Source organism: Podarcis vaucheri, assembly GCF_965113315.1.
Source record: "Podarcis vaucheri genome assembly, chromosome: 3".
NCBI lineage: Eukaryota > Metazoa > Chordata > Lepidosauria > Squamata > Lacertidae > Podarcis > Podarcis vaucheri.
In genome coordinates this window covers 4,245,492-4,270,953 of record NC_138761.1, presented here as the reverse complement: position 1 = coordinate 4,270,953, position 25,462 = coordinate 4,245,492, and the positions used below count along the sequence as shown (strand labels likewise).

The window sequence follows — 25,462 nt, the reverse complement described above, 5'->3', positions numbered from 1 at the left end:
TGCTTTCCTTTGGACCACATCAGCCAGGTCAAGAGGGGGGTCTTGTCGTTTTGGCAGCCCAGGACCTCCGTACACAGTGTCCAGGCTTGCACCTGGGAAGGTCACTTTGGGTCTGCTAACACAGAGGTTTGACTTCAACTCCATAGGCGCATTCCATTGTCTCTCAAGACAGACAGATGCCGACAAATCATAAGTGTTGAAAGCAATGATGGAACTGCACCCCACTCCCTATCCCCAATAAGCCAGATGTTGATATGGCAGATTAGCAGTCATCATGGGACAGAATAAGTGGGTTTTTCTCTGCTCACTGTCCACCAGGGCCATTCTCAGGCTACATCTTAACAAAAGCTCTTGGGTATGCTTAGCCTGGATAAGAGGAGAAACGTCTAAAGGGATGTCCCATGAAGCCAACTTGTTTTCTCCAGCTCTGGAGAGTTGGACCCGAACCAATGGCTTCAAGTTACAATAAAAAAGATTACTATTTTTATTTTTATTTTTTATTTAATTTCTATACCGCCCTATACCCGAAGGTCCAAAGAAACATAAGGAAAAACTTTCTGACAGTATGAGCTGTTCAACAGTGGAATGGATTTCCTTGGAGGGTGGTGGACACTCCTTCCTTGGAGGTTTTTAAGCACAGAATGGATGACCATCTGTCATGGATGCTTTGGTTGGGATTCCTGCATTGCAGGGGGTTGGACTAGATGACCCTCTTGACCCCTTCCAACCCTTCAGTTCTATGATTCCTGCAATCAAGCAATTACCCTCTGCTTCTCAAGCCCAATGGCATCTAGCAATCTGCACTGCAGTTGGGGCAAGGAAGTCATTCTGTTTCCAACATCCACCAAACTGGTGCTTGTGTGCATTAGAGGCGGGTTTGGTAACATCAAGCGCAACGTAACAGGGCTCGGTGTTGATAATACACTGAAAACAAATTCACAGAACAAGCAGCAAACAATGAAAAATAAGGATTCCTGCTTTGGGCAGTTCCATCAATTAGTTCCACATTAAGAAAGGCTTCTGTACAAAACTTATATGACAGGTTTAAACAATTTAAACAGGTTTAAATTTAAACAGGTTTAAATGTTATTTTATTTAAGGAGTAAGGTATGAAATAATCTGGGAAACACAACTTACCTCTACCTTTCCAGAGGTGGAAGATAATTCATGAGGAAACTAAAATCAGACTCTTCAGTAAATCACATAAGCCGAGTAAAGGAATCTTAGAACTTCTGCAAACAGGTGCATCTATCGTCAATGGGCAGCTGTCAGCTTAAGTCTCCAGTGGAAGGCCTCAGCATCAATTACTGAATTCTGGAGAGGAAAAAAGCAAGTCTTCCAATTAGCTCAACAACCTTGGACTCGAATTCCAGATTAACCATGTCACAAACGAAAATACTTAATTTCCAGATGGCACTCATTGCACGGATCAAACGTGTTCCCAATTCCTGCAATCCAGGCATAGATGGTGCTTCAACCAATCCTGGGGGACATCAGGACTTGTCCCCCCAAAGTCCCTGTACCTCCACATGCAAAACCAAACCAAAAACCAACCACTAAACTACATGCAGAGGTTATACTACTTCTAAGGAGAGGGGACACTTCAGAAAAGTGCTTTATACCAAGCCAGACCACTTAATATTGTCTACAATATTGTTCTCCCTGCCCTACCTAGAGACGCCAACCATTGAATCTGGGCAGTTTGTTTCTGCCTCTTCCTAGCAAAAGGTATTATGGAATACATATTGAAAACAAGTCGCAAAAAGGTCTGCTTCAACACCAGTGCTCTACCCATCTGGCTTCCAGTTCATTCCCCAGGGAGCAGTAAGGCTGATGTGAGCTTTTCCACCAGCACCCCACTCAAAGACACGATATATGCCAGAGCTACAGAAAGGCACAATCCCCTTTCTCTCCTCATTGCCTTCTAGAACCCTGCTTTGATCAGATTTGCTTTCGAAAGCAATTAAGGCAATTGTGTACTTTTAGACCAGTGGAGGGAAAATGCTGGCCATTGGCCCAAAGACCAGAACAGCTTCTGAGAAGTATGTAGAATTCTTATGTTAAGTTACCACCTGAATGAATGTAGGGATAAGTTCAAACATGCAACAGTTTTTTTTAAAAAAGCAGTCTGTTAGAAAGACTCTTGTTTTGAACAGCTGGGATTTCCCCGGATGCAGAATTTCCAAGAAGGAAATGCAGGGATTCCTGCACGTGCTGCTGTTGCATTGCATTTGAATCATGAGGGGCTGAAGCAGGGTCAACCTTTCTGCTGCGGATTCTGCAAAGACACCTAGCTATGGGCTGGCTCTCTTTCGTTTTGACATGGAGTCTCGAATTAGTGCTAAAACAGACAAGAGTGGCTGCCTGAATAGTCACTGTCTGTCTGCTGTGTATGCAAAAGATGAAAGTTAGAGGCAGGTGAAGACTTCTTCCTTCCACTCACTGACCAGTTCTTTCTTTTCTTTTCGTTTTTAGTGTTTTCACTGTTCTATATGTTGTAGCAGCAGTTTTCCTGTTTTGCAGTTGCCTACAGGCACTTTGTGTTAGGAGATACAAAAATTTTGACAACAACTGAACCACAAAATAATAAAAAGCAGGTCCAATTCACTGCGGATTGTGTCCAACACCGTGTGAGCTGAGTTCTGCCTGCACAATGGGACTTCCCCCTTTCTCTTCCTGCACACTCCCAAAATTTGCTCCCTGAATCCTCTGAAGGGGAGAGGACGGTTCCACTGTACAAACATAACAGCAGAAATGGAAACAGCCCCAGATTCTCAACCGTCGCGATTTCTGTCCAATTATCAAGAGTTATCAAAATATTTTGCTTTGGGCAGTAGCAATTTCAGAATAAAAATCCTGTAAGAGAAATGAAGTATGTCCAACTGGCGTTCAGCCATCTGCCACATTTATGAAACTTGATATGCTAATTTTATTAAGTGCATGGATAAAAAATTGCACGTTAGCTGCAGCCCACAATATTTATTCAAATCCTTTCTGCTGATCAAATTATCAGAGCTTGCTTTATTTGACCTCAATGCAAATGTGACATTAGCATAGTGGTAGCCAAGAAAACACGCTCCCATGTGAGTGTGGCTCCACACAGTTATTGCTACACCAGTAAACGGCAACACGTATGGAGCACCCTTTTATCAGTGACACCTTTTTTACAAGAGATGCTGCAAGTTACAGTAGTCCGGAGGCATTCCATGCGAAAGACAAAGTCACAAGGCTCAAAGTTTGCAAAAACAACTGTAGCTGCAAGGAGCCCCAGCCACATGGAAGTCATTTTCAGCCAGCACTGTACCAATCCCACATCTTGAATTGCTCCATGGATTATTTTAGATTCAGAGCACAAAGGTTTCCCCTCTCAGGACTCCTCCAGATGACCCGTTTATTGAGTATTTATTCTGATTTTCTTGCAGGGCAGTTATGCAACAAGGAAGATTCATCCTAATTTGTTTGCTGGGTGTATATACGTCTTCCCGTTAATCAGTCTTCACCACTGACTTTTCAGCACATTCCTCCATCACTTTCCTAACAACATTAAAAAAATAAAATAGATTTGTTGTCCTAGGATGTGATGGTTTGTGTATGCTCTTCGCAATAAGCACCCTCTGCTCACTCAGAGAGATATTTACAGTTCTTTATTTTACATATGTACAAGCAGCACAGTACAATCATGCATCCGAATTGTCCGGTTCAGATTCGGGGAGTGGTCTTCTCCTGTTTCTCCTCCAACAGAAAAGGGGGGGCAGCTTCATGGGACGTCTCTGATCTCTGCGCTTTAACCTTCTCCTTTCCTGTCCTGAAGGCACAGGCTCTCCATCTGTTCCTGAGCTCCCTGTGCGGTGCTGGGGCTCTGCTTCAGCAGTGGAGAGCCTTCCCGCCTCCTGGCTCTCTACCTCTTCCCCTTCCATCACTTCCTCTCTGTCTCCTTCTGACTGTTCCCGCTCTGACTCTTCTCCTCCTCCCCCCCCCCCCCCGACTCAAAGGCATTCCTTGGCATGGGGCGGCAGAGTTCTTTAGCCCAGTTCAATTGTGCAAACCTAAATTTCCATTATGTGCTTGAATCCCTCCTGCAAGATTGACAAGTCTTCTCTCCTGTACTCCAAAATGCATTGACAAAGGGCTTTTGGCTTATTAATATAAATCTCTACTAGAAAACTAAAGAAAACCACACCCAACAACCCTTGCAAAGAACAAGTAACGATCCCAGAGGATGCATGTGCTGCAGAGGCAAGAAGCAATCTCCAAACGCGACTGTTTGGAGCCTTCCCTTCCTCCACTTCCCTCCTAGAAAAATCAAGGTTGTGTTACTTTTCTGCAAGTGTTGGAACAACCCATTTAGTTTAAAACCAGTAATAGGCATTGCAGAACGGGGAAAATCTCTTCTCCTCTTTGGCCTGGTGACATCTTATTATAAGAGCAACTGCAATTCAAAGATAATTAACACCCACAAATGGTTCTTGAAGGCAATCCACCTATTATGCTTGAATTTCTCTTCCCTTCCCAAGGCCTACGCATTTGCCAAAAGATGTTTTCGTTACTTGCAGATTTTCTTCTTCTTCTTTATACCGCCACTAGACCACATTAATGGATGCCAAGGTCTTTTGCTTCCTTAATGTCATCACAAGCTGTTGCTTCCAGAGTCATCTGCCTTTGAGTGATTCAGCAGAGATGATCGGCTGTGGGAGGATTTAACCGGTTTTAAGATGCATCTTGATGCTCCTTCCATGCACGTAATAAAGTGCGACTGACAGAAACTGAACTTCAACCTGCTACAAGTTAATTACTACTAATAGCAATAATTGGTTCAGCGTTGTATTTTGCCCCATGCATTAAGCCACAAACATTCTCTCCTTGTAAACCACCCGTGAACTCGAGAGTCCATGGTTCGTCCAACAAGTCTTTGGCATCTGAAACCAGATTCCATGGAACCTACTCTCTTATTAAGGGAATCAGAACAGAATCATTTTAAAAAAAAAAGTTTAACCAACAAAGGCAGTTGACACCTGAACAAAATAACCCATGGGATATACATGACAGCATTGCACAGAATCATTTATTCAATACTGGCCCCCATATGCTAAAAAAGAAACACTTCAACATCCACAGGCTACAAAGAGCATGAAATCATTCCTGCTCTCTTGAAATTCCCCAGAAACAGGCACTGGGCGCAAGGGGAGCAATGCTAAACTCCAGCCTCAACAGGGTCCCTGTTGAAATTCAACCTGCTCCAGTTCTAAACAGCTGCATTCTGCATTACAGATACGGTCAACCACTCCAAAGAGGAATTTTTCACGCTCTCTCCACTATTAAGATTTGATAGTTTATAACAGAAACCCCAACAGCCTTGAGCAGATGTCGCTGTCACTTTCTCTGCCAAAATTCATAACTTTTGATGGGAAATAGTACTTTGGTGGGGGGTTTTTAATACAACCAGCAATAAAATGAAAGATTATTATAATTTACTAAGATTCTAAAGAGTGATGGGTACTGCACATTACCAGTTTTAATTTAACCATTCTAGTTGTATCTGATGGGTTATGCAAAGAAGTCTAAAATGCACTTTTATGGCGACTCAGTTCATTTTGAGGGTCCCCCCCCTCCAGCCCTAATTAGAAAAGGCAGTAATTTCCTTTCCTCTAATAGAGCTCAAGTAATATGCCTCAAATTATTTACCTTTCCATCTCCTCAGAATGAAGCAACAGCTCATTCTAAGATCTTTTGAATGAAGAATAAAACTAGAATACTCTGTATTTCTATTATAAATTTAACAATCCAAATAACAATCACTTTTGAAGAGGCCCTTCTCTCTTGCTAATCTCTTCGCTACTGCTCAGAGCACAGGACCAGCAACTTCTCACTCCTAAAAGGGAAGGAGTTTACTACCACAGAAATGGGATTAAGGACAAACAGCTGCGAATGTATAAATGGAAACGAAGAACAGATAAGGCTGGATATAAGCAGTAGTTTCCCCCCATACTGGTGGTATAAGAGATCTTCACACAGAAAGCTGCTAGCACCTGCAAACTGAGGTTTACATAGTCAAGGGTTTGCCTGGTGCTTTCATGTTCAGGTGCCGAGATCAGTCAAAAGGGGGCCCTCTTGGTAGCTCCTCTGCCCTCAGAGGTGGCGGGGGGTGGGCTGGCAGCTGAGGAGTGGGCCTTCTCCATGGGCATAGCCAAGGGAGGGCAGGGCGGGGCAGCTACCACCCCAAGTCAATAAAAGTACATAGCAAACTGAAGCTCTGCCACCCCTAACAAAAGGCCTGCCCCTCCCAACAAAAAGCCTACCCCCCGCCCAACAAAAATCCTGGCTACGTCCATGGCCTTCTCTGTGGCAGCCCCTAAGTTGAGGACCTCCCTTTCGACAGAAGTACATCTGGCACCTTTCTTATACAACTTTCAGAGAATGCTAAAGACACACCTCTCTACCCTGGCTTTTGACACTTGGGGCATATGTTTGAAGGACACACCTTATCTTTATAATAATAGTAGTAGTAGTAGTAGTAGTAATAATAATAATAATAATAATAATAATAATAATAATAATAATAATAATATATTATTATTATTTATACCCCGCCCCTCTGGCTGGGTTTCCCCAGCCACTCTGGGCGCCCTCCAACAAAATATTAAAATACAATAGTCCATCAAACATTAAAAGCTTCCCTAAAAAGGGCTGCCTTCAGATGTCTTCTAAAAGTCTGGTACAGTGGTACCTCAGGTTACATACACTTCAGGTTACAGACGCTTCAGGTTACAGACTCCGCTAACCCAGAAATAGTGCTTCAGGTTAAGAACTTTGCTTCAGGGTGAGAACAGAAATCATGCTCTGGCGGCGCGGTGGCAGCAGGAGGCCCCATGAGCTAAAGTGGTGCTTCAGGTTAAGAACAGGTTCAGGTTAAGAACGGACCTCCGGAACGAATTAAGTACTTAACCCAAGGTACCACTGTAGTTGTTTTTCTCTTTGACATCTGGTGGGAGGGCGTTCCACAGGGTTAGGGTTGAAAAGTTGTTTCAAACTGTTTTTAATACTGCATTTTAAAGATGCCACTCGCCTCGGGACCTTAGGGTGAAGAGTGGCAGGCAAGCAAACAGGCAGGGTACCTTGTGCCTCCGCAGAAAGCACAGCTATGGCATCCTTCCTTGGTTCCTGTAGTTTGCTACAGAAGAACAAGAAGTGCCCTGTCCCCAACACAATGCCACAGAGGCAAAGGCAGGAGATACGAGAAGCAGAATTACACTGGAAAGAGGCCTTCCCATCTCAGTCCACAACTACACTGGAATTACTTTTAACTTCTTTGATATATGGAATCGTTCTTAAATGTTTGCATTGTTTTTATATCTGGAATTGTTCCTTCCTTGTTGTTTACACTTTTCTTGTTTTATTACTGTATACGTATTTTATTGCTATAACCCGTGCTGGGATCTTTAGGTAAAGGGCAGGTAAGCAATCTAACGTACAAACAATCATATCATATCCCGCTACCAGTCTCCTATGTTGTCAGTACTTTATCTATTATAAGAAAGTCGTATTTGCTTGAATGGCCCTGTTGTTGTTGTTTAGTCGTTTAGTCGTGTCCGACTCTTCGTGACCCCATGGACCAGAGCACGCCAGGCACTTCTGTCCTCCACTGCCTCCCGCAGTTTGATCAAACTCATGCTGGTAGCTTCAAGAACACCATCCAACCATCTCATTCTCTGTCGTCCCCTTCTCCTTGTGCCCTCCATCTTTCCCAACATCAGGGTCTTTTCCAGGGAGTCTTCTCTTCTCATGAGGTGGCCAAAGTATTGGAGCCTCAGCTTCACGATCTGTCCTTCCAGTGAGCACTCAGGGCTGATTTCCTTCAGAATGGAGAGGTTTGATCTTCTTGAAGTCCATGGGACTCTCAAGAGTCTCCTCCAGCACCATAATTCAAAAGCATCAATTCTTCGGCGATCAGCCTTCTTTATGGTCCAGCTCTCACTTCCATACATCACTACTGGGAAAACCATGGCTTTTACTATACGGACCTTTGTTGGCAAGGTGATGTCTCTGCTTTTTAAGATGTTGTCTAGGTTTGCCATCGCCTTTCTCCCAAGGAGCAGGCGTCTTTTAATTTCGTGACTGCTGTCACCATCTGCACTGATCATGGAGCCCAAGAAAGTAAAATCTCTCACTGCCTCCATTTCTTCCCCTTCTATTTGCCAGGAGGTGATGGGCCCAGTGGCCATGATCTTCGTTTTTTTGATGTTGAGCTTCAGACCATATTTTGCGCTCTCCTCTTTCACCCTCATTAAAAGGTCCTTTAATTCCTCTTCACTTTCTGCCATCAAGGTTGTGTCATCTGCATATCTGAGGTTGTTGATATTTCTTCCGGCAATCTTAATTCCGGCTTGGGATTCATCCAGCCCAGCCTTTCGCATGATGAATTCTGCATATAAGTTAAATAAGCAGGGAGACAATATACAGCCTTGCCGTACTCCTTTCCCAATTTGGAACCAATCAGTTGTTCCATATCCAGTTCTAACTGTAGCTTCTTGTCCCACATAGAGATTTCTCAGGAGACAGATGAGGTGATCAGGCGCTCCCATTTCTTTAAGAACTTGCCATAGTTTGCTGTGGTCAACACAGTCAAAGGCTTTTGCATAGTCAATGAAGCAGAAGTAGATGTCTTTCTGGAACTCTCTAGCTTTCTCCATTATCCAGCGCATGTTTGCAATTTGGTCTCTGGTTCCTCTGCCTCTTCTAAATCCAGCTTGCACTTCTGGGAGTTCTCGGTCCACATACTGCTTGAGCCTTCCTTGTAGAATTTTAAGCATAACCTTGCTAGCGTGTGAAATGAGTGCAATTGTGCGGTAGTTGGAGCATTCTTTGGCACTGCCTTTCTTTGGGATTGGGATGTAGACTGGGATTTCTTTGGGATTGGGATGTAGACTGATCTTCTCCAATCCTCTGGCCAATCCTGAGGAATGGCCCTGAGGAGGTTCTAAATGTTAAGATCACTTATTTCACTGGAGAAATCGGTGAAGCAGGTAGAAGAGAACACAAATAGGAATAAATTTGTCAGTGGGGTTTGAATGAGAGAAGGAATGCACTTCTGAATGCGAGAAACAGAACAGAATTCCAAAGGGAGAAATGGGAAGACTGTGAACTTTAAGATAGAAGAAGAGAGGGTCACGAACATTTAGTCAGTGCTGGTTATGTGCCAACGTAACTGGAAGCAAACTACAGTGGTACCTTGGTTCTCAAATGCCTTGGTACTCAAACACTGCAAACCCAGAAGCAAGTGTTCCGGTTTGCGAACTTTTTTGGAAGCTGAATGTACTCCGTTTTGAGTGTTACGCTTCCGATTTGAGTGCCACACTTATGTTTTGAGTGTTACGCTGAGGTCTGTCTGTTTTTGCTATTTATTTTGTGTTTTTGTTTTTGCGGCTCTTTTGTTTTTGTGACTGGATGGAACCTAGTTCAGCTACTGATTGATTGATTGATTGATTGATTGATTGTGTGACTGCAGTACATTGTTTATTGCTTTCGTTTTATGGCTCAGACTTCCGGAACGGATTAAGTTTGAGAACCAAGGTACCACTGTAATGCCCTCTGGAATGAAGGCAATGTTTTGTGATTAGGCATTTCACCACTTTTCAAAACAAACACCAAAAATAAGATCCTGGCGTATCTTTTGGCACCTGACTCAAAAGAGGATAAAAGACTATGCCTTCTGAGAAAGCCTTGCTCTCACTCTGTAAGGGCTTTATTTGGCCTCACTGATGCAGCCAAATGGATTGACTACATAGCATTGCACCATCATATTCACTAAATGTTTCCCAACTAGCTGGGAAGCCTTAACCCAATCACAGGGGGCAGGGGATGGGGGGGTGAGAGAGAAGGAACATAAATCTGAAGCAGGAAATGGAACAAAGGACAATGACTGGTAAATTTTCTACGATGTTATTGCTCTCAATTAAGGATTCTTTTCGTAGTTTAAAGCCAGAAAAGGAAAAAGGGGTGCATTTGGTTCTGTTCTTGAATACACGTTTAGGACTGGCAAAGTCGTTGTGCCAAGCTTTTATTACATTCAGTCACCTGTCCCCACCTTGCAATATAATTATATTTTAAATATGCTGATAACACAGTAATGTAATAGATCCAAGTACATAAACAGAGGGGATATGAATACAAACCAGGCTTGTTTATTATAATCCTAGGTTGATCATTAAACATACCAAAGCAAACAAACGATATTGTACAACTCCGTGAAGGTAGGGTAGCCAAGCCATGACCAAGAGCTTGAGTGTATAATTAAAAATGTGGGTAGAAAAGCTAATTACACATAACCAAAACACACAAACACACACCTCAAAGGGGGGGGGGACACAAAGTGCCCAGTATGGAGCTCACAGTACAAGTACGATTTCTGCCAGGAATTGTCCATCTCTGGCTAAATAGTTATCTTCCTGTGAGTTTAGCGAGTCGAAAAGGGAGGGTTTTTCTGCTTTATTTTCTGTGGAGTTTTTTTTCCATTTCATAAGTCCATTAGTAGCAACAAATGGGTGTCAACTGCAAACGCAGTATTAAGGAAGCTTAGCAATTTCAACATTTTTAGCTTGTTTACCCAATACAAGTTAAACGAACATGCTCAATTAGATCACTGTAATTTATGGGAAAATATTGTAGAATTTCGCCCTATGCAAATCACCCAAATTTCTTCCCCAATTCAAACTTTTCTGGAGAACCCACCAGCACCCTAAAAAACAGCTCTGTCTGCCCCACCCACCCACTGCAAAGAAAAACAGAGGCATAAATGGAGACATTCACTGGATCAAAGGCTATTTCCCCCTGCAGAGCAGCGTATTTCACAATGGTTTGTAATACTTTGGTAAACTTCCTTAATGGTCAGCTGCTAGCAGAAGCCAGCAAGGCCACAGCCTCACAACCTCATTGGACCACTATCCAAATGAAGTACCTAAGAAGTTATGGCAAAACCACCTTATATAGAATTTCAGCCCCCTCACTACACTATATTCCCCATCTCATATCAGTCAAGAAGCTATATAACTAGGATGCTTCTCCTCCTATAATCTTTCATTAGATTACAGTGGGTGGCGAACGAATGGGGAAGAGTAAAGGCAATGGATGGGAGAGTAATCGGGTGAGCCGGATTGCTGCATCAGCAGTAGCCTTGCATAGCCCACCTCTTCAACCCTTTTCTCCCAAAGGGCAATGGAAAATATGCCGTCTTTTTCGCCCTATAGGACGCACTTTTTCCCCTCCAAAAATGAAGGGGAAATGTGTGTGCGTCCTATGGGGCGAATGCAGGCTTTCGCTGAAGCCTGGAGAGCAAGAGGGGTTGGTGCGCACCGACCCCTCTCACTCTCCAGGCTTCAGGAAGCTATCCCCCCAGCCCCGGGAGCAATGGCGAAGCTGCGCGCAGCTTCGCCATCGCTCTGGGACCCGTTCTGGGGGCTGGGGTCGGGGGAAGCTCCGGCTTCCCCCGCCCCCAGCCCCGCAAGCTCCGGGAGCGATGGCGAGGTTCTGCAACCTCGCCTTCGCTCCCGGACCCCCAGCCCCAAGGCTAAAAACGAAGCCAGGAGAGAGAGCGGGATCCATCTCGCTCGCTGTCATGGCTTCTTTGTGCTTTGGCACTGGGGGGGGGATAAAAGTTATTTCCTTTATTCCCCCCCCCCAAAAAAAATAATAAGTGCGTCCTATGGGCCGGTGCGCCTTATAGGGCAAAAAATACGGTAATTAACAGCAAACTAGAAACATGACAGACATGAACAGGTCAACCCACAGTGCGGAGTGAATGTGAGATCTGGCCTGAGAATCTTTGGCATTGGCACATAAATAAAACTGTGGAAAAATCAAATTCATTCTATACACATTCTGAAAGGATTCATGGTAGAATTACTGGGTGACCAAGGCAGAATTTCCAAAATGGCTCAAGACTCACCAGCTCAAATTGTTGGTTATTTTAATACATCAGTATCTTCAAATGACTACATCATATCAGGATAATTATTTACAGGATACGCAACAGAATAAGGTTTGAATAGAATGACATGGAGAGATGGACTGGGAAATCCTAAGAGAAGTGACTTGCAATGGATAATGTTTGATGTATGTATATAAAAATTGTGGAAAATGTAGATTAGATAGGTAGATAGAGATAGATGATAGATAGATAGATGATAGATAGATAGATAGATAGATAGATAGATAATAGATAATTACAAGTGCCAGGATGTGCCAGTGAGTAACAAGGACCACTCTGGGTCCAGTTCTTCCCAACATTCTGCCTGGAGGTGTCTTCTGCCTAGCTAACTATGTTCATAGGATTTCCCCCAAACCAGTCTTATCTTGAAATGTTTTCCCAACAGTTAAGGAGACAAGCCTCCCGAAAGAGGAGTTAGCCCAACAGCACCTTGTTTGCAGGCAAACATGGTTCAAATGAAATATCACATCATGCTAATGTTAACAGGGCACATGAATTTGTCACTGAGCAAACGCCCTGGATAAGTTGTTGTTGGTATCTGTCTATCTGGAGAGACAATGGAGTATGCCTCCAGAGGTGAAGTCAAACAGCTGCGTTAGCAGCACGGAAGTGACATCTTCAGCCCAGTGTGTCTGGAGTTCCTGGGCTGCCCAGATGACAAGACCAAAGGAAAGGAAAGCAATTCGTGTGGCACCAGAAACAGCCTTCTTGACCATTGGACCCACTATTAGTCTCATCTGCTCAATCCACCAGAGCCTGTCTTTGCATGCAAGGAAACTCCCTAGCGGTATCACCCAGGTTTTGATATCCATCGGCTACCCTCACCTGGTTTAGCCATCCAGTCGAAGCTGTTTCCCAGGTGTGGCCACTGTCACATGCTTCTAGCTTCTAGAAGCCAGAGGTGCACTCATGTAATAATTCACCCAAGCTATGCGCATAACTGGGCCAACTTCCTTACTGCTCCAGAGAGAAAGCTAGAATAGTGCTGGCGTAGGTTTAGGCAACCACAAGCCTAGCATGAAATGTTCAACCTAAGCTTGTAAATGTTTGCTCTCTGAGCCATGCCAACAAAGAGCATGCAATTATTAGGTGGTGGCTTGGAAACAGGCCGGCAGCTTGACTATGGCTAACTCAGTCTAGAGCTACTTCCTAAAGTGCTAAGCCAGAGTGCACAGCTTTAAAAACTAAGGCAAGATGGAACTCCACCGGCTCAAAAGGAAGCTGCAGTACGAACCTCTGGAAACCTCCACTGATGGCCTCGCAACATCACAGAGATGAGGCAGCAATGCTAACAACTTGCAATCTGCCCCAGCGACACAGTATTGACTCCCTCCACAGAATGGAGATGTGAATTAGAAGCATGACACTTGGTCACAGTTCCAAAACACAAATGGGAAGAGCTAGCAGTGCCTGTGTCCTATTTACATAGAAAACGGCTGATCTTTAAATAAGATATCTGTAAAGCCATTAAGAAAACAGGCAGGGAGGAGGGCTTGAGAGCTGTTTGGACAGCCTCTCACATCACGATAATAAGACACTATTATATATTCGGCTGTTTTACATCTGTTAAAAGCTTTTAGGACTATCCACTAACAAACTTGTATCCTTTCCAATCTCTCTCAGCATGACAGAGTAGATGGGACTCCTTCTGTGCTCCACTTTGTAAGACTAATAAAAACTTTCCACTTCCATCTCAGAGCTTTTTTTAATACCATTAAGCTACAAAGCTTCCCTGATTGAACATCCCAGCAAAGTGAGCACATTATTAGTGTTCAGATTTGTCTGCATCTCACCAAACTGGATTAGGAATAGCCCATTTAATTGCAAAATTAATTTAGCAAAGCAGCAGAGCTTTTGAACCAGTGAATTAAAGGATACAAGAAGGGCATTTGACCATCACCTGTTGTAGTGAATGAGTTGCTCCAGAACAAGGGAGCAGATGTCAGATACTCTGTCCTTTGCAAATGAAAAGTAAAAAGGGATTTTACCAGTGCAAGGAAGAGTTTGGCAGGCTTGTGACCCCAAAGAAGAAATACTTGTTGCTTTGTCCTCCCTTCAGAGGATGAGAGAAATGTTAAAAAGTAGACACTATTTATTTGCAGCCCCAAAGTGGCTTTGTGAAGCATACCACTATAATGCAAAATCTCTCAAAGGCCTTGCATGACTGGCAGCTTCCCATGCCCCTGACTGTGTATCACCAGAACAGGTCAATTGCTAAGGGGTTTGAAGAAAATACTGCAAAGTGGGCACATCCAGGAATCCAACTGCAGGTCACAGGATGGTTTTCGAACATGTTTCATAGATACCCCAGGGGGTGCAAAATCCATTTTCACATGTGAGCCCACAGGACTAACCTCAAAGCCATCTGCTGTGGTAAAATTAAAGTTTCATATGGCAAGGCTACAGCAGGCCAGAAGGCTTCCAGGCAAGATCAAGCAGAAGGGCTCATAAGAGATCCGTCTTTTGCTTGCCTGTCCACCTCCTTGCACCAGCATCCCTTAGCAAGATGAGCAAAGAATCATAGAATTGTAGCACTGGAAGGGATCCCAAAGGTCCTCTAGTCCAGACTTCCTCAACCTCAGCCCTCCAGATGTTTTGGGTCTACAGCTCCCATGATCCCTAGCTAGCAGGTCCAGTGGTCAGGGATGGTGGGAATTGTAGTCTCAAAACATCTGGAGGGCTGAAGTTGAGGAAGCCTGCTCTAGTCCAACCCCCTGCAACGCAGGAATCTCAGTTGAAGCATCCATGACATGTAGCCATCCAACCTCTGCTTTAAAATCTCCAAGGAAAGAGAGTCCACAACCCCCCGAAGGAGGTTGCATGGCAAAAGGGAGAGCATGACAGTACTTGTGAATCCTGCTGGATAGGTGCTTAAGACCACTTGGCCATAGAGCTCTCTTATGGATTGTTAAGATTTGCTTGGGGGAAAGTCCAGTGCTTCAGCCTTCCTGGGTTTGGCCACCACTTTCTTGGGTCTTTGGCATTCCCTCCCTGCTTGGCTAAGTAGCCAGGTCTGTCTGGTCACCCTGCCAGCCAGATGCTGGTGAAAGTCCAGGAGAGGCTGGAAGTGAAAGCAGCATGAACCCAATTATGTGCAAGTCATTCCCCTCAGAAAGTGGAGAAAGTTCGTGCAGAATGGGCCTGCATGCGCATGACTGCATCACATTACAAGGCTGGGAGAGGCACACCAGTTACCTTGCATATCCCTTCTTTGTTTTACACACTTCTGTGCCTCCCTTCAATATACGGTAAATATTCTCAGGGTGGCTTATGCAGCAACATAAAGACAGGATGTTAGCAAATGGCAATGCTGTCCAGTCGGGTGTGCACCAGCCACAGATAACTAGCACAGCTAAATGTATGAACCAATAGCAAAAGAGGCTGCTTCTGAAGATAGCTGACACACATTAATTCTGCGTAGTCAAATACCTGCAGCAGAAGGAAACTATGACTGAACATCTGCATGTTTAGAAAAGAACCCCGCACGCCGGCTGGATTTTCTCTATCCCAAGGCAAGCCACTTACAAATGTTTTATTTGTGTTTTCAATCAGGCTACAGCAAATTAACTCCCTGGTGTTTGAAGTCTGAAGCAAGCTTGCTTCATCATAATTGCTGCTTATTCATATACAAGCAGAAGCTTGTGCCAACTGAGCTCTCTCTTGTCCTGGGAGAAGGGAATGTAATAAAGTCTACCGCACTGTACAAAGATGCTTCAGAAGAGCTTCCTCTCTCATCTACTGTAAAACACTTCTTTCACCCAGAGGAGATTGTTTTTCAGCCATGCAACCCTGCCGAGGCTTTTCAAGGCTGATTCACACAAAAGCAGGAGGAAGCACATGGACATATGGGTACCTCAAGCTCAGGCATGTGAATTCAAGGGTCGAAATATCCGAGGTTCTCTAGAACAGTACAAGGCAGTGATTACTATTAGCCAGTAGCAGCTAAAAATGGACCTGCATCACCATATGCTAGAAATAAACCACCACCATGTCCTGCTATTGAACTTCTCAGGAGCATCTCTTTGGTTGCTGTTGGGAGACGTGATACTGAGTGAAGCAACTCCAGGAGGGACCCAGCAAGGTAACTGTGTCCCCACGTACCTAATGCAGTATTCATGTCAACAGCACCAAGTCTGCGCCAGCTGCGTATCTTGAGAACCACAACCATAAAAATGAAATGCTAGTTTGGCATATTAATGGCTAGAGCAGCCTGCCTCGACTTGGGTCCCTAGATGCTGCTGGACTACAACTCCCATCATTCCCAGCCAACATGGCCTGTGGTCAGGGATGATGGGAGCGGTAGTCCAAGAACCTCTGGGGACCCAAGGCTGAGAAAGTAGGGGGTAGAGTAGATCAGACTTCAAATCCCCATGTGGTCATGAAGTTTGCCAGGTAACTGTGGGGTCAGTCACAAACTCTGCCCAACCTAACTCATGAGATAGTGAGGTGTGCAACACCTGAACTCCTTGGAGGGAGGGCTGGATAGAAATATTAACGTGTTTTTTAAAAAAATTGAGCAGCCCTGCTATATGAACCCAGAAAATCATAGAATCATAGAATCATAGAGTTGGAAGAGACCACAAGGGCCATCGAGTCCAACCCCCTGCCAAGCAGGAAACACCATCAGAGCACTCCTGACATATGGTTGTCAAGCCTCTGCTTAAAGACCTCCAAAGTAGGAGACTCCACCACACTCCTTGGCAGCAAATTCCACTGTCAAACAGCTCTTACTGTCAGGAAGTTCTTCCTAATGTTTAGGTGGAATCTTCTTTCTTGTAGTTTGGATCCATTGCTCCGTGTCCGCTTCTCTGGAGCAGCAGAAAACAACCTTTCTCCCTCCTCCATGTGACATCCTTTTATATATTTGAACATGGCTATCATATCACCCCTTAACCTCCTCTTCTCCAGGCTAAACATGCCCAGCTCCCTTAGCCGTTCCTCATAAGGCATCGTTTCCAGGCCTTTGACCATTTTGGTTGCCCTCCTCTGGACGCGTTCCAATTTGTCAGTGTCCTTCTTGAACTGTGGTGCCCAGAAGTGGACACAGTACTCCAGGTGAGGTCTGACCAGAGCAGAATACAGTGGCACTATTACTTCCCTTGATCTAGATGCTATACTCCTATTGGAGTATATCCATTTGGTCCACTTTTTATTTCCAATGGCATCCATTCAGACACCACTTCTGGAAGCTCACAAGTGGAGTATCAAGGAGTGCTTTTGCCTGCTGCTTCCCCACCTCCAGAAACTGCTTCTGAACATGGAGTTTCCCATATTGCCATTGGGAATAAAAGCCATTGATAGACTACAACTTCCTCCCTGCAGCTGCCCAATCCTCTTTTAAAGTCATCTAAACCCATGGCAAATCACACCATCTTGTGGCAACATTACTTGTGCACTGTGTGAAGCAGCCTCTGTCAACCTAGGGCTTTGAACACTCAACAGAGCTTCACGGTATCTCAGCAATTCTTACAGCAAACCCATACGAGCACCCGGCTCCTAACTCAGTCTCACAGACATTGCATTAGACCAGCTCTATCATTTATACCTCCCACAACTTGACCTCTCTACCCTCAACTTGCCGTAATCGTAGAACAGTGCTTGGATCACACAAGTAAATACAAGGCTGAAATAAACTGAAGATCTCTAGCTCCAATATACTAGGGGTGGTTAAACTGCGGCCCTCCAGATGTTGCTGAACTACAGCTCCTATCAGACGGAAGCAGCACAGCCAAAGGCCAGGGATTGTGGGAGTTGTAGTTCAGCGATATCTGAAAGACCACCACCCCTGCAATACAGGGTCTGCAGGAAACAATATTTAAAAGTAACCAAAGCAAAGGGTCAACTCTGACCCAAGGTCAAAACTTAGCTTTTCGTCATCAAGCGCATTTTGCTTTACAAATCATCTCCAACAAGCCAATAAACAGCTACATACCAAACTGAGGAGTTCCAACGACACAAATCAGAAGCCATGTGAACCAAATAAACCTAGCTTGGAAGATCTGGAAGTCATTCCCCATTCCTTCCTTCCTCCCGCAATCCCTTTTATTCCATTTGCATGTATTCAGTGGCTTCCCCTCTGAAGAAGAAAGGAATTGCTCTTGCAGTAATAAGAACAGGCTGCTGCAGCGCCCTAATTCTGCGCTCCCTCCTTTCCATGTAGATGTGGCATCCTGACAGCTATGCCGCTGTGTGTCCCATTTCCAGCCTCAGCTGGGAGGTCTGCACTTAATAGGCTGCAAAAGCAGCAGAAAAAAAAATACTGATTGGCTCCCCTTTACTAGGAAGAGCCAAAAGCACTTACACTTTTTAACTGAACCCGGCGCATCATAAAACACAGCACCTGGTCTGCTTTTTAAAAATAAATAAAAAATGAAGGGCCCACATAAGTCCTCTTAGGAAGAGAAAAGGCTTTCTTAATAACTAGTATAGAGAGACACTTTAAACTGGGGGAAGAAGCACAGGTTAGTCCTGGAGAGGCACGCACACACTTTCCAGACCGATAAAGGTTATAGCAACAGTGGATGTTTTTACCTTCGACCCTTCCCTGCTTACTCCCCAGCAGGGCATTTGCCCCAAGATCTGAAGAGCCACGGATCCTGCTCAGATCCCATCAGCCTCACTGTTGGAAAGAAGTTCTAGGGCTGAACCCCTCATGGTTTGGAAACCATGCCTCTCTGTTGACAAGCTGCAAACGCTAACGAGCACAGCTAGCAAGTTCTCATTTCGGAGAGAAGGAAAAACAGGAGCAGCTGACAGGCAGTGTTGTTGCCTCCACTGCAACTTCCCATACCTCTCATTGTAACAGAACAGGCTTGCAATGCTTAGATTACATGGAAAGGCAAACTAAGGCCCGGGGGCCGGATCTGGCCCAATCGCCTTCTAAATCCAGCCTGTGGACAGTCCGGGAATCAGCGTACTTTTACATGAGTAGAATGTGTCCTTTTGTTTAAAATGCATCTCTGGGTTATTTGTGGGGCCTGCCTGGTGTTTTCACATGAGCAGAATGCGTGCTTTTATTTGAAATGCATCTCTGGGTTATTTGTGGGGCATAGGAATTTTTTCTTTTTTTCAAAATATAGTCCGGCCCCCCACAAGATCCGAGGCACAGTGGACCAGCCCCCTGCTGAAAAAGTTTGCTGTCCTCTGGCTTAGAGCATGTTGGCATCTTGCCAACTTTTTTGTTTTTTTCCTGTACCCCCAAAATGTTGTGTTGCCTAAGTATTGGATTCCTTGCGACGGAGTCAGCTTATGGGCACTTGCAACATATGCAAACAGGTATGGTGCAGGCACGACCGTGCTGTACATTGCACCATGTTGAACCCAACCTCCTACTTCCTCCAGCTAAATATACTCTTGGAGGGATAATTCTAGAAATCCACATCAGCACTATCGGAGCCTTGCCCTTCCGCTTTCTATAAAAGGAGAAGTTTACGGGGGTTTCCTCGAAGTTAGAATCTGCACAGCTGCTCCCAGTTCAGCACCAGCCATTGCAACAAGAGATCTATGGCTCCAAAGTGAGATACAAAATGGGGGAGGCATCAGGGAAACAGAAGCCCTAGCTGAGCTACTAAGCATGGAAGTTACAGCTAAGCCTAACAACAGACACGGCCTCTTTCAAGTATTTCAACAGCACATCTACCCAAGAGGAGATCCCAGTGAATGACACAGATTCTTATATAATCTTTAATACATACTTGCTATTAGTTTTTAGAGAAGCTATGAATGGGCTTATGCCAAATGAAAACAACCTATTAAAATAAAATCACATAGGAATCTGAAATGCATTATTAGGTGAGCTCAGAAGTACAAAACACACAGCGCACCTGTTGCTTCTTGTAGTTGCTCACCTGCCAGGTACTTTCCAAAAAGGCTGGGGGTGGGGATACAGGTGGGGATGCTTTATTAATCTATATCGTTCAGTTTCCCAATCTAAAAGTGAAATGACTAAGGAAACATGGTCATAAACGTTTGACATACAAAACGCAATTCGCAAGTCTTAGATGGCTTCACAAAGACAGCCAAAATAATTTCGTTTGATTCTACTGCCTGGTGCTTTAAATCTGCAGTCAAGTTAGTTTCCTGGACACAGCGCTATTAGTTTCTTATGTGCAAGGATGAAGGCGGACGTGGGGGGAGAGATCTGAGGTTTAATCCTTGCGCCAATATTCTTCTGACATGCATTCACTTTATAGCGTTCTTTGGTGTGCTTAATCTAATAAAAAAAAAGTTTATTAAAAAAATAAACCAGAACATGTGTTTTACAGTTCTCCAGTATGAGGAAAACTCGCTTATACACAATCCTTCACAGACCGGAGTTATAAAGCTTACAGAGCTGTTGGGGGAAGGGGGGAGTGAAGATAGATTTGATGCAGCAGAATTTAATTAATACGTCACATTCTGGAGCTAGTGTACATCGTGAACGTTTAAATTATTTCCTGACTGCTAAACGTTCCTAACCAGCAAAATAGAGCTGTTTGTGACTGGACAAGAGACGTGATGAAAAATGATTAAGTGGCTGATTAAGTGATTGATGAATACTGCTGCCTGTTTGCAAATGACAATTGTGGATTCTCTCCCAAAGGGAAAGGACTAGATTTGTGCATGATGGAGATCTGCAAACAATGTAGTTCATGTTGAAGAGGGCTAAATCTTCTGAAGACCAGGACTCCATAAAGCCACTCAACTCACTAGACAGTGGTGAGAGATCTTGCTCTCTTCTCAAATATCTGGCTAGCTCCCCACCCACCTTGGGCTCTTTTGCTGGAAGCAGGAGAAAAGAAGAGAAAATTCTTCGGGTGGGGGTGTGTGGATCCCTTTTCTTTACTTGTTCTTTTCATAAGGTAAAGCGTTTGTTTTAAAAGTTGCACACACAAATTCACAGTTAACTGAGTAAATGATCTTGATTTGCCGTGAGGAGCTGTAAGAGATGCGACGTCTCCAAAATAGGACTTCAGGTGGCTGAACTGTCAGTCGGCATTCTGTCAAAGCAAGGGCAGCTTTGAGAGGGAGGTCTTGTACATTGACACAGAAACAGTGGGTTGAAATTTGGCGAGTTTCTCTTGCACAACACAGCGGACACTCTGCCTCACCCTACCGTGGTCAAGTTATCCCGTGAGGCAGCAGGAGCTGGAGCCAGGAGCCAGGCAAAGGGTATAGGGACGTGGAGGTGAAGTAGTCATTAGAGTGCTGGACAAGGACCTGGGAGACCATGGTTCAAATCTCCACTCAGCCATGAAGCTCATGGGTTGACCCTAGGCTGGTCACTCGCTCTTTGCCTAATCTACCTCACAGGCTTGTTGTGAGAATAATATGGGGAGGAGAACCATGTGCATCGCCTTGAGCTCCTTGGAGGAGGGGTGGAATATTGTTGTTGTTTAGTTGTGTCCGACTCTTCGTGACCCCATGGACCAGAGCACGCCAGGCACTCCTGTCTTCCACTGCCTCCCGCAGTTTGGTCAAACTCATGCTGGTAGCTTCGAGAACACTGCCCCACCATCTCGTCCTCTGTCGTCCCCTTCTCCTTGCGCCCTCCATCTTTCCCAACATCAGGGTCTTTTCCAGGGAAGCTTCTCTTCTCATGAGGTGGCCAAAGTCTTGGAGCCTCAGCTTCACGATCTGTCAGTGCCAGTGTGGTGTAGTGGTTAAGAGCGGTGGACTCGTAATCTGGGGAACCGGGTTCATGTCTCCGCTCCTCCACATGCAGCTGCTGGGTGACCTTGGGCCAGTCACACTTCTCTGAAGTCTCTCAGCCCCACTCACCTCACAGAGTGTTTGTTGTGGGGGAGGAAGGGAAAGGAGAATGTTAGCCGCTTTGAGACTCCTTAAAAGGGAGTGAAAGGCGGGATATCAAATCCAAACTCTTCTTCTTCTTCTTCTTCTGTCCTTCCAGTGAGCACTCAGGGCTGATTTCCTTCAGAATGGAGAGGTTTGATCTTCTTGCAGTCCATGGGACTCTCAAGAGTCTCCTCCAGCACCATAATTCAAAAGCATCCATTCTTTGGTGATCAGCCTTCTTTATGGTCCAGCTCTCACTTCCCTACATCCATACTGGGAAAACCAAAATAAAATAAAGCAAGAGCCTTGCAAAGCCTCAAGGAACCAAAGAGCTGAAATCACTGGCTGGGGCTGAAGGAGGTTTACAAGTAAGTGTGAGTGTCCCAAGAGGCAGCCTTTGAGGTAACTTAGAAGCCAAGGGTCAGCATGGACTGTGGATTGCCTCAGTTAGCAGAGACTGCTGTGCCCAGGTGAAGACTTTGGCAGAGGTTCAGGTGAACTCCAAAAATCTCCCGAGCACGAGGAGCAAACAGAAGACTGTGCAAGTGTGGCCCTCTGGCCCAAGTGGTTAAGTGGGTTGGAGGGGCTGGGGTAATTGGTTGAAAAGAGGAGGGAGGAATCTCCAATAACTTTTCAAAGTGGCAGTAACAAAATAACCAAGTAGAATGAACAGTCTGATTTAAAGCAACAGTGGTCAAGTTAAGCTTATTATATTTCAACCTTTCGATCTCGGCCTACAAGCAAGGTGCCCGTTGCACTGGTCACTGCTAACATAAATGTGCTAGTAGAATACGCTAGGCATGAGGAATAGCAACCAACACACAAAGCCAATGATAGATAGGCCCAAGGTAACATGGGCTTATGGGACGTGGGTGGCACTGTGGCTTGAAACACAGAGCCTAGGACTTGCCGATCAGAAGGTTGGCGGTTCGAATCCCCACGACGGGGTAAGCTCCCGTTGCTCGGTCCCTGCTCCTGCCAACCTAGCAGTTTGAAAGCACATCAAAGTGCAAGTAGATAAATAGGTACCACTCTGGCGGGAAGGTAAACGGCGTTTCCATGCACTGCTCTGGTTCGCCAGAAGCAGCTTAGTCATGGCCACATGACCCGGAAGCTGTGCGCCGGCTCCCTCAGCCAATAAAGCGAGATGAGCGCCGCAACCCCAGAGTCGTCCGCGACTGGACCTAAGGTCAGGGGTCCCTTTACCTTTACCTTTGACATGGGCTTATTTTACAGAGTATTTCTTGTTACGCTCACAGCTTGGCATTACTAGTGCTGAAAAGGATAAAATATGGAAGACCACTTCAAAGAGTTACAAAGATGTTTGCAAACGTGACATGCAGGCTGGCAACATCAAGCCTGCCATCTGGGAATCCCTTGCAGACAACCGCAGTGCCAGGAGCCAGACAGACACGTCATGTATTCCTGTAGCAAGGACCAGAGGAGGGATAACCGCTGGGAGGAGCTCGGAGGAAAGAAACGCCCGGCTGCATCTGCAGCAGCACAACCGGGTACCTCCATCTGCTCCAGCTGCAACAAAACATGTCTCTCCCTTATTTGGTCTCTAAAGCCACAGCAGGCACTGCAACCTTCCAACAGTTTGACCTCACTCCCAAAGGCACACTCCTGCATTGTTTCCCAAAACAGACAGATGCCAGCACAACTTCAAAGAGATGGGCAAAGGCATTAGGACATCAGGCATGTATACACAATTACCTCAACTGCATGTTTCCTATGCTCAAACCCAGTTGCCTCAATGCCCTGTATGGTACAACACTATACACTGATGATGAGTAAACATCTGTAAGAAGCCGAACTGCCAGGAAAATGACAAAGGAAGTGACACACACACACCCATCACCCAGACATCCCTACAAAGACCATGGCTGTCTACAAAAGAACATGCTGGATGTGTTCGTAATACATGGGCACCAGAAAAGAGCAGCCAGGCCGTTGCTGCTGCCCAGAAAGCAGCTGGAGCATTGAAGAGAAAGAAAATAAAAATAGATGCAGACGACAACATTTATTGAGCAAGGTGATGTGGACAGCAGAGCTTCTGTGCTGAATTAAAGGAGCAGGTGCACAATGAGCTATTGAATATGCTGTCAAGAAGCTGCTGGGCCCATCTTGTGTCATGAATTAGAAATGCTGATTCCCCGAAGTGATAAACGCAGCACTCTGTTGGTTGGGGAGGTCAGCCTCTGAAGCAGGCTTAACTTTAAATGGATTTAATCCAAAAAGAGCTTAAGTTGTTAATGTAGGGAGCACACTGCTTACCAGGGCAGACACAGAAAGAGAAACTTTAAACCGGCAGAACTACACAAGGAGCTCAGTTCTATGTGAAGGTAAACCATAAACCTTAACACCGCAGTTTCTGTGCAGAGCGATGACGGTCATGAAATAAAATTGTGCCTTCCCTTTCTTTTACTAGAACTGAATAAACTGAATCCTACATCCAGAGCCGGGTCTCTTCCCAACACCTGTGCCATTTTACTAAAAGGCAATACATCTCAGAACACAGATGCATCCTCAGATTCCAGCTAAGTTCTCTTTTTTAAGTTAGGTAAAGGTAAAGGTACCCCTGACCATTAGGTCCAGTCGTGACTGACTCTGGGGTTGCGGCGCTCATCTCGCTCTATAGGCCGAGGGAGCCAGCGTTTGTCCACAGACAGTTTTTCCGGGTCACGTGACCAGCATGACTAAGCCGCTTCTGGCGAACCAGAGCAGTGCATGGAAACGTCGTTTACCTTCCCGCCGGAGCGGTACCTATTTATCTACTTGCACTTTGACGTGTTTTCGAACTGCTAGGTGGGCAGGAGCAGGGACCGAGCAACGGGAGCTCACCCCGTCGCGGGGATTCGAACTGCCAACCTTCCGATCAGCAAGCCCAAGGCTCTGTGGTTTAGACCACAGCACCACCCGTGTCCCCCCCTTTTTAGTTATTTTAATTGAAATCTGAGGTGGGCATATCAACATTTAAGACACAGGAGCGGCTAAGCCGTTTTACACCACACACTTGTCTTATTGCAAATATACTTGAGAGCTACGTCTAATGTAAACTGCATATGAATTTAGCTTCAGTATTGTAATGGGTATGGGGTTGCTCGTGCGTAAGTTGCCGCCTCTCCTGGTTATGTTGCTTTGTTAAACCTTTCTGTCTGGACAGCCGTTCAATTCATGGCTGCCTCAGTCGCTAGCAGAATCCGTCAGTGGGTGTTTCTTAAATCTTTTCCAACAGAAAAGTTGTTTGACACCCAGTCTCCTCCTACTCTCTCTGCGCGGAAGTCTTCTGCGCATGGTGGACGTGGGTAGCGGAGGACCCATGCTCTCCCCGCTGGTTTCCGGTGAAGAGTCCTGGAGCCCTCTCGCCGATTCCCCCATCAGCCCTCTATATCCCTGGTGTTGCGCTGATTTGCTTCCCCATCTGCGGAGCTGCCTCTCTCCCTGCTGGGCCCTTCTCCAGCATCATTTGAGAGCCTTCCCTCCGCCTCTAGCTCCGATGTCAGTTCCCTGACAAGTATGCTTTTTAAAAATAAAATATTAAGGTGATTTCAATTAAAAGAAATAAAGTAGTACAAAAAAAGAAGGAAAAGTGAGAGGGAGAAAAACAACAACAAAGATACACATAAAAGTGAGAATATGAAAGAAAGAAAAAAGCAACATACGATATGCCCATGCTGCCTTCAATATGTTGACATCACAAACAGA

The 25,462-nt window shown here is 45.1% G+C and overlaps 1 protein-coding gene across 4 annotated transcripts in view; it reads right to left on the bottom strand.

Annotated features, from left to right (window-relative positions):
• NCOA1 (nuclear receptor coactivator 1) overlaps positions 1–25,462 on the bottom strand; it is a 302,949-nt gene that overhangs the window by 223,541 nt on the left and 53,946 nt on the right. For all 4 annotated transcript variants that reach the window (XR_014218165.1, XM_082217275.1, XM_082217278.1 and 1 more), the window contains exon 2: positions 1,138–1,314. The gene's annotated coding sequence lies outside the window, so the exon portion shown is untranslated. The remainder of the gene's footprint in view (positions 1–1,137; positions 1,315–25,462) is intronic.